The sequence below is a fragment of the Eretmochelys imbricata genome, chromosome 13 (assembly GCF_965152235.1).
Source record: "Eretmochelys imbricata isolate rEreImb1 chromosome 13, rEreImb1.hap1, whole genome shotgun sequence".
NCBI classification, from domain to species: Eukaryota; Metazoa; Chordata; order Testudines; family Cheloniidae; genus Eretmochelys; species Eretmochelys imbricata.
In genome coordinates, this window is record NC_135584.1 from 37,955,475 (window position 1) to 37,966,181 (window position 10,707).

General features: G+C 49.8%; 1 pseudogene; it reads right to left on the reverse strand.

The window, feature by feature from the left end:
• Positions 1–429: 429 nt before the first annotated feature.
• Positions 430–6,225, reverse strand: LOC144273247 (mast cell protease 1A-like; annotated as a pseudogene).
• Positions 6,226–10,707: the final 4,482 nt, after the last annotated feature.

The following is a 10,707-nucleotide window of genomic DNA, read 5'->3' on the forward strand; positions in this document are numbered from 1 at the left end:
GCTCTGGCCATGGGGCTCTGCAGCTGCCCTGCCTCTTCCCCACAGCGCCCCCACTCCCATCCCCACTCCGTCAATGCTGGCCCCTCTCACGCCAGAGCAGAGCTCTGTGGCCGGCAGCAGAGGGACAGACATTGGCTTCTCCTGATCCTGCAAATTCCCTGGTTCGGGACCGGTCACGTCCCGAAGGAACCAGACCAGCAAGGTACAACCTGTACCTAATTATCACTTCTCACTACTGATCAATCTTATCCTTCTATAATCCTACAATTTAACTCTATTTAGTATACAATGATTACATATGACCTAACATATTAGTTAATCATAACATCACACAATAAATGAACAATCAACTAAAACCATTGGCTACACATCCATCCATCCATCTGCAATACCCAGCCAGCCAGCCAGTCAGTCATGCCTCTGCAATACTCAACTGTCTGTCCAATCACGCGAGAAGAGATGAACGCTCCCATCTATGGCATCAGCTTGTGCAGTTTTCTTGATCCACAGGATGTATTTGGAGACCCTGGTGAAAACCTGGGGTGCTGACCCATCAGGTTTGCCCTGGGAGACAATGCCCTGGGCCTTCCCGTCACAGACCAAGGGGGCCTCCGGAGCCGCCTGAGAAGCAAACACCAGGTATGGGTTTACAGATGTCCAAGCAAAGGGCGGGCTGCATTCTGTATTCATGGTCCTGAAATCCAGCTCTGTACCCCTCTTTCTGGGGTCTCATGGTCAAGTCACTCTGAGGACTTGCATGGAGTTCCCACCCCAAGGTCCAGGGATCCAGCTGGACCATGTCCCTGATTTCTAGAATATGGCCAGTTCCCGTGTCTGATTTCTAGCATCCATCACAAATTTCTTTAACCTGCTCAATTCCCATCCCTGATTCCAAATCCTGATTTCCATCATCTGGCTGACTCCTGCCCTTGATTTCTAGGATTTCCTATTGATTTCTCAGATCCACCCTTGGGTTCTCGATTCAGCAATTCCCCTTTTTATTTCCTAGGATCCAGCTGATTCCTAATCCTGATTTCTAGGATCTGTCCCTCACTGTTTAGATCCATCCCTGATTTCCACGATGTGGCTGATTCTTGTCCCTGATTTCTAGAACCTGTTGAACATGCAGCTCATTTCCACCCCTGATTTCTATGATCTTGCCAGTTCCTGTCCCAAAATAATTAGGATCCATTCCACATTTAAAAGACCAGCCTAGTTCTTGTCCCTGATTCCTAGCCTCCATCCCTGATTCCTAGGAGCTGGCCAATTTTGGTCCCCGATTTCCGTCCTACAGCCTTTAGTGCTAGGATCTAGTCCAGTTCCAGTTCCTGGTTTCTGGCTGGTTCGCCATGGATCCTGGTTCTCCCAATTCTGCCCAGCCCTGCCAGTGTCCAGTTCTAGCAGCCTCTTGTTCCGGGCGCCGCATGTCAGTGTCCCACACTCACCGGGAATGATGCCTTCCTCTTCTGGGGATCCCCCACGCACAGCATCCTCGACAGGGCATAGTGCGGATATGGTTGAGGAAGACACTCACCCTTGCCCATGATCTTCAGTTCCTCCTCCTGCAGAGTTGGGGAGGGCTAGGCATTTTCCTTGGTAGTAGTCAGGCCCCAGCCCGCCACACTGCACACCCCCCTTGTAATGGGGTGCATGACCAGCCCCTCTTCCTGGGCCTGCTTGCCCTCCCAAATCAGGCTCGGAGAGACTTGAGGGTTGTGCCACACCCATGTCTTTATTCACCTAGCCTTGTCCCACCACCAGTGCCAAACGATACAGTCTTTACAGGGTTTCCTCTGTTTACAGGCAGAATCAGTCTTCAGCCAGGAGGCTTCCAGCTCCCTCCCTGACTGACCTCTCCCTTGCTGCCTGCCTCCCTCCTGGCTCCTTCCCAGCCTTTATAGCCCTTGGCTTGTCAGGCCGGCAGGTGCTGCCAATCCTCAGGCGGCATCAGGACTTTTCCGTCAGCCCCAAATCTGCTTCCCTTGATTGGAGCTGACCGGGCAGGGGCTAATTAGATGCTCTTGCACCAGCACCCTGCTACATCCCTCCTACACCTGTCACCGGGGCAGGGGGATGGTGCCCACAGTGTGGGTCAGATTGGCCTCGTCCCTCAGCTGTGATGGGGGAGAGAGAGAGAAGGGAAATCAAACTCCTGTTGGAGGATGGGTCCTGTCCTGGGGGCATGGGGCCAGATGGGATCAGGTGGGGCTTCCCCGTGAAACATGTACAACTTTGTGAGTCCATGTGCCCACTGGAATGAGTGGTGGGACAGCGGTGGTACCTGCAGCAATGTGAAGTCACTGGGGGTGGGAGGGATGGGATGGGGTGGTATCTGAAGCAGTGTGAGGTCACTGGGGGTGCAGTGACAGGATGGGGATGGTACCTGCAGCTATATGAGGTCACTGGGGGTGAGATGATATGATGGAACCTACATCATTGGGACCAGGGTGATGCAAAGCGGGAAGTACCTGCAGCAGCATGAGGTCCTTTTCATCCGTCTCATCATTGAATTCTGGGTGAAGGATTCGGTGATGTACCCAGACCTCCTGCCTCCCCAGTTCACCTATTTCAGCATTGTGGGCCCCCAGCAGCACAGTGATGGTGCTGTGAAATACAAGGAGGATGCAGGTGCTGCAGACCGGCCAATACAATGGATTCAATCATGGGTCATTAGAGCCACCCACTTTAACGAGGTTAACAGTCGTGTTGCACCCAGGATCAATGTACAGAAGCCATTAAAATTCAAAATGATCTGGCCAAACTGGAGAAATGTAAGTAAGAAAGAAGTAAATAGGATGAAATTCAGTCAGGACAAAGGCAAAGTACTCCATTTAGGAAGGAACAATCAGTTACACACATAGAAAATGGGCAATGACTGCCTAGGAAGGAGTCCTGCGGAAAGGGATCTGGGGGTCATAGTGGACCACAAGCTAAATATGAGTCAACAGTGTAACGCTGTTGCAAAAAAAAGGAAACATTGCTCTGGGCTGTATTAGCAGGAGTGTTGTCAGCAAGACACAAGAAGTAATTCTTCTGCTCTACTCTGCACTGATTAGGCCTCAACTGGAGTACTGTGTTCAGTCCTGGGCGCCATATTTCAGGAAGGATGTGGACAAATTGGAGTAAGTCCAGAGAAGAGCAACACAAATGATTAAAAGTCTAGAAAACGTGACCTATGACGGAAAATTGAAAAAAACTGGGTTTGTTTAGTCTGGAGAAGAGAAGACTGAGAGAGGACATGATAACTGTTTTCAAGTACCTAAAAGGTTGTTATAAGGAGGAGGGAGAAAAAATGTTCTCCTTAACCTCTGAGGATAGGACAAGAAGCAATGGGTTTAAATTGCAGCAAGGGAGGTTCAGGTTGGACATTAGGAAAAACTTCCTAATTGTCAGGGTGGTTAAGCACGGGAATAAATTGCCTAGGGAGGATGTGGAATCTCCATCATTGGGGATTTTTAAGAGCAGGTTGGACAAACACCTGTCAGGGATGGTCTAGATAATACTTAGTCCTGCCATCAGTGTAGGGGACAGGACTAGATGACCTCTCAAGGTCCCTTCCAGTTCTATGATGCTATGATTATAAGCTTGTTTAGGTCATGAGGAAGCTGAATCACTAGAACAGTGGTTCCCAAACTGGGGTTCATGAAACATTAGAGGGGGTCTCAGGCAAAAATTCCCTAATGGCGGACAGACCATCCCTAGGGACTCCGGGCAGCATGGGGTCGGTAGCCCGGAGCTCTGGGGACTTCCAAGAGCTATGCAGATCAAAGCAAGCGCATCCATCACACTGAGGAGATTTAAACTTCAAGACTCCTTATAAGAAATGGAAAGAAAGGTGGATATTTTTTGCTGTTTTTAAAATTAAATAGGCTGCTAGTGTTGTTTTTAAAATTATTATGAAGAACAAGTTTAAGCTTTGTTTTAACGTGCGTTGTTTGCTTGGACTGCTCACTGCTCGAATACTTGCACAGGAGGAACTCTTTATTTGAGTTGGCTTCTTAAATACCTTCATGCTGTTTCACATCTGATACTCTTTGATGAAACATAGGAGCCTTGTCTTATAACAGGCTTAATCAAAGTGATACAAGCTATGAAACTGAGATCTTGGAAGAGTGTTGCCATTTTCAGAATGTAATAAAACTAATACTGTAATGATAAATAATAATTAATAAAAAATAGTGTGTCATAAAAAGCCTGTCATAAAAAACAATTTCCAGGATCACTGTTTTTATAATTTATGCTCAGGTAAGGGAGAAAATCCCTGGAAATATTAATTTTTTCGGGGCGGGGTTCGCAAGACTTGACATTTTAGTGAAAGGAGTTCACGGGTTGTTAAAGTTTGGGAACCACTGCACTAGAATCACCACCCATCACACAGGCCTGGCCTACACTTACAACTTAGCTGTGTTGGCTACAGGTGGGAAAACCCCACATCCCTATCCAACGTAGCGGTGCTGACAACCCCCCAGGGTTGAGGTAGCTCTATGGATGGAAGAAGGCCATTGTCGAAATAGCTAACATCGTTTGGGGAGGTGGTGTTCTTACACCAGCAGAAAAACCCTGTTTGTCAGAGTACGCTGCATCTGCTCTAGGACGCTGGGCTGATACAGGCTGTGTCATGTAGACATAGCCACAGGCACATCAGAGGAGTAGAAGCTGAGCTGTTTCACCCAAGGGGTTTCCCCAGGGACCAATTTAGCAAACACAGGGGCTGGGGCACTGACTGATGGATCTGTGTGTGTCTGAGGTAAGCAGCAGGAAGAGCAGAGAAGCAGCCAGAGAAGGCACCAGCCACAGCCAAAGAAGCATGGGTAGTGTGACCCTGTGCTTAGCCGGGGGAGAGAGCTTTTGGACTGAGTGCTGGCTGAAGGAGGCTTGGGACTGTGAGTAAGTGAGTCACTTGTTGCGTAACTCCGACTGTGTTCAGAAAAACAGGACTTTGGACATTCTTTGTAAAAATAAGGATTTCATGGAAGAGTAGATCTAATGCCACCAGCAATTTCTCCTCCTAATGGAAACATCCTGTAAGACTCTACTGACTGCTTAGGCCAAGGGGGGTAACAATACCGTTCCTGGAGCAGCAGATCAGGGTCTCTATTGATGACACCTTCCGTACCCAGCACAACAGTGCCTGAAGCCATTCGTGGCCCAAAAGGACAAGAGGCCAGCCCCAGGACAGGGACTGGCTGGTTCGGGGACGGCAGATGGTGCATTTCTTACCCCAGTTTGCAGTTACAAGGAGCCGCTGTCACCACCACGTCCTCCCACATGAGGAACCCTCTGCAGCCTCCTTTTCTATCTCCTCCTGTCTCTATCTTCACGAAGGCCATGTAGGGTCTGGAGTGATGCCCAGCTTCTCATCCCCCGATGATTTCGCCTGGCAGAGAGATGGGAATGGGTAAAACTCATCTTTGAGACACCATGAGGCTGGAGAGTTTGATCAAGGACCCTGTCCCATCGCTCCCCTCAACTCAACTCAGCCCTCTGCTGCTCCGATTGGCCCTTCAACCCAGCCAGCCCAGGTTCCCTGCCCCCTCCTCTTTGACCCAGCTAAGGGGAGATCACTGACAATCCCCTCCCACCCCACTGAGTTCACTGGAGCATCCCATCGAGGTCGGTGGCTGTGGAGCTCTGTTGAAACCCTGCCCCGAGGGCGACCAGAAAGCAAGTGTAAAAAACCGGGATGGGGATGGGGGGTAATAGATGCCTATATAAGAAAAAGCCCCCAAAATCGGGACTGTCCCAATAAAATAGGGACATCTGGTCTCCCTACCTGCCCCACATGTCCCAGGTCAGATCTGCCCCTGTGGCCATGGGGGTTTTTATCTTTCCAGACTCACCCTTCCCTTGCAACACCCACCCCGTTAATCAAGCGCAATCCCTCCGGCAGAGCCTCCCCAGCAGCCTAGAACTAGCCAGGGTGGGGGACGGGGGATGAGACAGGACAGATCTATGCCAAGCCCTAGAGGTGCCTGTCTCTGCCCAGCTAATAGAACAGCCCCGAAGTTGCTGGGCCCTGCACAGACGGCCAGAGGTGTCAGCTGCGTTCACAGCACTCCTGTGCTAGCTAGTGGTGCAGGAAGAGTTGGGAATCTGGGCGGACTCACAAGGGTGCTGCTGCAATCGCCTCCCGGCTCTGTGGTTGACCCCAGCCCTGGAGCACAGTCCTTGAGCTAAAGGGGCGAGGCTGTTAGCTGGCAGCAGTAGGAGGTTGTTACCCTGCATGTGGCTTCCAGGGGATGTCACACGCCCACGATGAGTGGGTGATATTCATGGGTAGGAAGCTTCCCTAACACAGACAGGATCCCCACGGATCTATGAAAACAGCTGCCCCTGCTCTGCTTCCCACTCCACCGCCCGGTGGGGTCTGGGAAGACGGTGAGGAGAAGCTGCCTCCTTTCACAGCCCCCCAGCCCAGGATTGCTGTATTGGGGAAGCAGCCCCAGGCCCTTCCACTGAGCCCTGTGCAAAGCTCTGCTCCCTATGCCCCATCCCCCCCATCCCCACCAGCCTGAACCCTGGGGGAAAGAGAACAGCCACGTTGAGCAGGGTTAGCAGCAGCATCCTCTGCACCAGATCAGGGAAGAAAGTGCTTCTCACACAGCTGGGAGACACGGCTGAGAGGGAGAACAGAAAACCTCAGTGTCAAACTCTCTGCCACGTGGCTCTCTGGAGACCGCCCTGTATGGACTGGGGGGAGGGTCAGGCCCAGCTGAGTCTGCACAGCTGGGCATCACCTGGGGATGCTCAACACCTGGCAATGTGTGACTCACGCTGGGCTGGCACATTTCTCCAACAGCTCTGCTCTACTTCGAGCCGGGATTAGAATCATAGAATCATAGAATATCAGGGTTGGAAGGGACCTCAGGAGGTCATCTAGTCCAACCCCCTGCTCGAAGCAGGACCAATTCCCAGTTAAATCATCCCAGCCAGGGCTTTGTCAAGCCTGACCTTAAAAACTTCCAAGGAAGGAGATTCCACCACCTCCCTAGGCAACGCATTCCAGTGTTTCACCACCCTGTTAGTGAAAAAGTTTTTCCTAATATCCAATCTAAACCTCCCCCACTGCAACTTGAGACCATTACTCCTCGTTCTGTCATCTGCTACCATTGAGAACAGTCTAGAGCCATCCTCTTTGGAACCCCCTTTCAGGTAGTTGAAAGCAGCTATCAAATCCCCCCTCATTCTTCTCTTCTGCAGGCTAAACAATCCCAGCTCCCTCAGCCTCTCCTCATAAGTCATGTGTTCTAGACCCCTAATCATTTTTGTTGCCCTTCGCTGGACTCTCTCCAATTTATCCACATCCTTCTTGTAGTGTGGGGCCCAAAACTGGACACAGTACTCCAGATGAGGCCTCACCAATGACTCAGGGATGTCCCAGGGCTGGGCTACACAGGGGTCAAAAGGGTCGAGCACTGTGGCCCCTTCTGGGCTTGGAATGGACAAATATGTACAAGAAATGTGGCTCACTCATTGCAGTGGGTCAGGGTGGAGGGACCGAGGGCATCTGAGGGCAGCTCTGGGAATCTCTCTCGTGCCTCTGACTCAGACAAATCTGGCCTTTAGCCAGACAGGGATCAGCAACATGGCATCTCCCGGTCCTGGGGAGCGCTGGCCAGCACTGCCCCTGTTACCAGACAGAGAGAGCCAAACGGAGGGGAGTGTGATCACACACAGATCAATTCTGTCTGTATCTGCTTCAGAGCCACTGGATTTGAGGGTGGACGTAATTCCAGCCCTGCAGATGTTATATCCCCACACCCTGTAACCAGAGACCTGTCCTGTCCTGGAGGACCCAGCACCTGCCCCAGATGACACGGGTCAGGAAGGAATTCAGTGCTGGAGACATTTGTATCAGGTCTGTACTGATTCCAGAGGACACAAGATGGGAGTTGAAATTAACAAGCCGTGTGATGCAGGGGTTGAGGGGCCGGTGGTGCCTGGGACTGCCCAACTGAGCTGCTGTGAGTTGTGGGGAAGCAGTGTGGTCTAGTAGCCCGAGCAAAGGCCTGCACCTCAGGATGCCAGGGTTCTGTTCCCAGCTCTGCTGCTGGGTGACCTTTGGCATGTCCCGGCCCCCCTCTGTGCCTCAGTTTACCCTGCTCCTCCCCCTGCCTCCAGGAGTATCCTGAACAGGTGTTTTGTTGGGGGTGAGAGGCACTGGGAGGGAGAGGGAGTGTCATAAATATAAAGGGAAGGGTAAACCCCATTAAAAAACCTCCTGGCCAGAGGAAAAATCCTCTCACCTGTAAAGGGTTAAGAAGCTAAAGGTAACCTCGCTGGCACCTGACCAAAATGACCGATGAGGAGACAAGATACTTTCAAAAGCTGGGAAGAGGGAGAGAAACAAAGGGTCTGTGTTTGTCTGTGTGATGTTTTTGCTGGGGATAGAACAGGAATGGAGTCTTAGAACTTTTAGTAAGTAATCTAGCCAGGTATGTGTTAGATTATGATTTCTTGAAATGGCTGAGAAAAGAACTGTGCTGAATAGAATGACTATTCCTGTCCGTGTGTCTTTTTTGTAACTTAAGGTTTTGCCTAGAGGGATTCTCTATGTTTTGAATCTAATTACCCTGTAAGGTATCTACCATCCTGATTTTACAGAGCTGATTCCTTTACTTCTATTAGAAGTCTTCTTGTAAGAAAACTGAATGCTTTTTCATTGTTCTAAGATCCAAGGGTTTGGGTCTGTGGTCACCCATACAAATTGGTGAGGATTTTTACTAAACCTTCCCCAGGAAGTGGGGTGCAAGGGTTGGGAGGATTTGGGGGGAAAAGATGTGTCCAAACTACTTTTCCCAGTAAACCCAGTTTCAAAGTTTGGTGGTGGCAGTGGATCCAGGGGCAAAGGATAAAATTAATTTGTACCTTAGGGAAGTTTTAACCTAAGGTGGTGAAAGTAAGCTTAGGAGGTTTTCATACAGGTCCTCACATCTGTACCCTAGAGTTCGGAGTGGGGAAGGAATCTTGACATGGTGGCAGAGTGGTGGGATTAACCTGAAATCATTTTGAGATCAATTTGAGATTTTTTGAACCAGAAATACAGATTTTAAAAAAGATATTTTTTTCCCTTTGGGGCTGCTGGAAAGGAGGTCCAACTGAAAGCAGCTAGTTTTTTCTCTGCTTTGGGGCCAGAGCAGAGACAAAAGGGGATTATCTTTGTGAATCGCAGGTTTTCTTTGCCTGGAGGCAGGGTACTTAACCTCCTGCAGGGAAATTCACAGCCTTTGCAAACCAGGAGTTTTTTTTTTCCCTAAAAGTAAACAGGGTGGTGTTCTACCCATTTGCCTGGAGACAAAAGTGGCAGGGTTTTGGGTTTTTTTAGGATTTTGATTTTTTTGTTTTGTTTTGTTTTACAAGGAGCACATGTTTGAAAAGGAATTTTTTTCCTTTGGGCTGCTGGTAAGCAGGTTTCCAAGTAGTTGGAGGTTTTTTGCTTTGATTTGGGGCCAGAGCAGAGACAAAGGGAATTGTGTTTTTCTGTAGGCTGACAATCACTATCAGAGAATAGGTATCCTATTCCAGCACAGCAAAATTTTACAGCCAAGTTTTGTTTGTTTATTTCTAAACCTTAGGTGTAAAGTTAGTTAAAAACAGAGAGGTTAGGATGACAGAATCCACGGCACAACAAAAGCTGGAATTAGCCAGATTTCAGGCTGAGGAAAAACAAAAGGAACATGAAAGACAGATAGAACTCATGTGGCTGGAGAAGGAGGTACAGGAGGCTGCCCACAGGAAGGAAATGGAGGCAAGGAAGCATGTGGAGGAGGAGGAGAAGGAAAAAGAGAGGAAGCATGCACTGGAGATGGAGAAGGTAAAGACTCAGCAGAATATACCAACAAACTGTAGCAATCCTTCTCCAGGTACCACTCCCCATCCCAGAAAGTTCCCCACCTACAAGGCAGGCGATGATACGGAGGCCTTCTTAGAAAACTTCAAAAGGGCCTGCCTTGGGTACAGCATCTCTACCGACCAATACATGGTAGAGCTGAGGCCGCAGCTCAGTGGACCCTAAGCTGAGGTGGCGGCTGAAATGCCTAAAGAACACATGAACAAGTATGAACTGTTTAAATCCAAGGCGAGAGTCAAAATGAGGATAACACCCGAGCATTCTCGTCGGAGGTTCAGAGCCCTAAGGTGGAAACCAGACGTATCATTTACCTGACATGCCTACCACATTGTGAAACATTGGGATGCCTGGATATCAGGAGCAAGTGTTGAATCTCCAGTAAATTTGCCTTTCCTAATGCAAATGGAACAATTCTGAGAGGGTGTTCTGGAGGAAATGGAAAGATACATCCTAGATGGGAAGCCCAAAACTGTAATCAAGGCAGGAGAGATTGGAGCCAGATGGGTGGAGGTGGCAGAGAAGAAGAAAACTGGTCGCAGTTGGAGCAGAGACCAGAAGGGACGACCCCAGACCACACTCTGTTACCGGGGGCCGCCCAAGGCCCCACCTACCTCCCAAAGAACCTTCCAGACCCCTTATCATCCCACCACCCCGTTCTCCAGCAACCCACCTCGCCCCAGTGACCCATCAGCTGGACGATGTTTTAAATGTAACGAGCTGGGGCATGTAAAGGCCAACTGCCCCAAGAACCCCAACAGATTACAGTTCATTGCACTGGAATCACACCAGAGGTCCGCAGGCCCAGATACCTCCCAGATACCTTTGGAGCGGAGGGAAACTGTGAGTGTGGGCGGGAA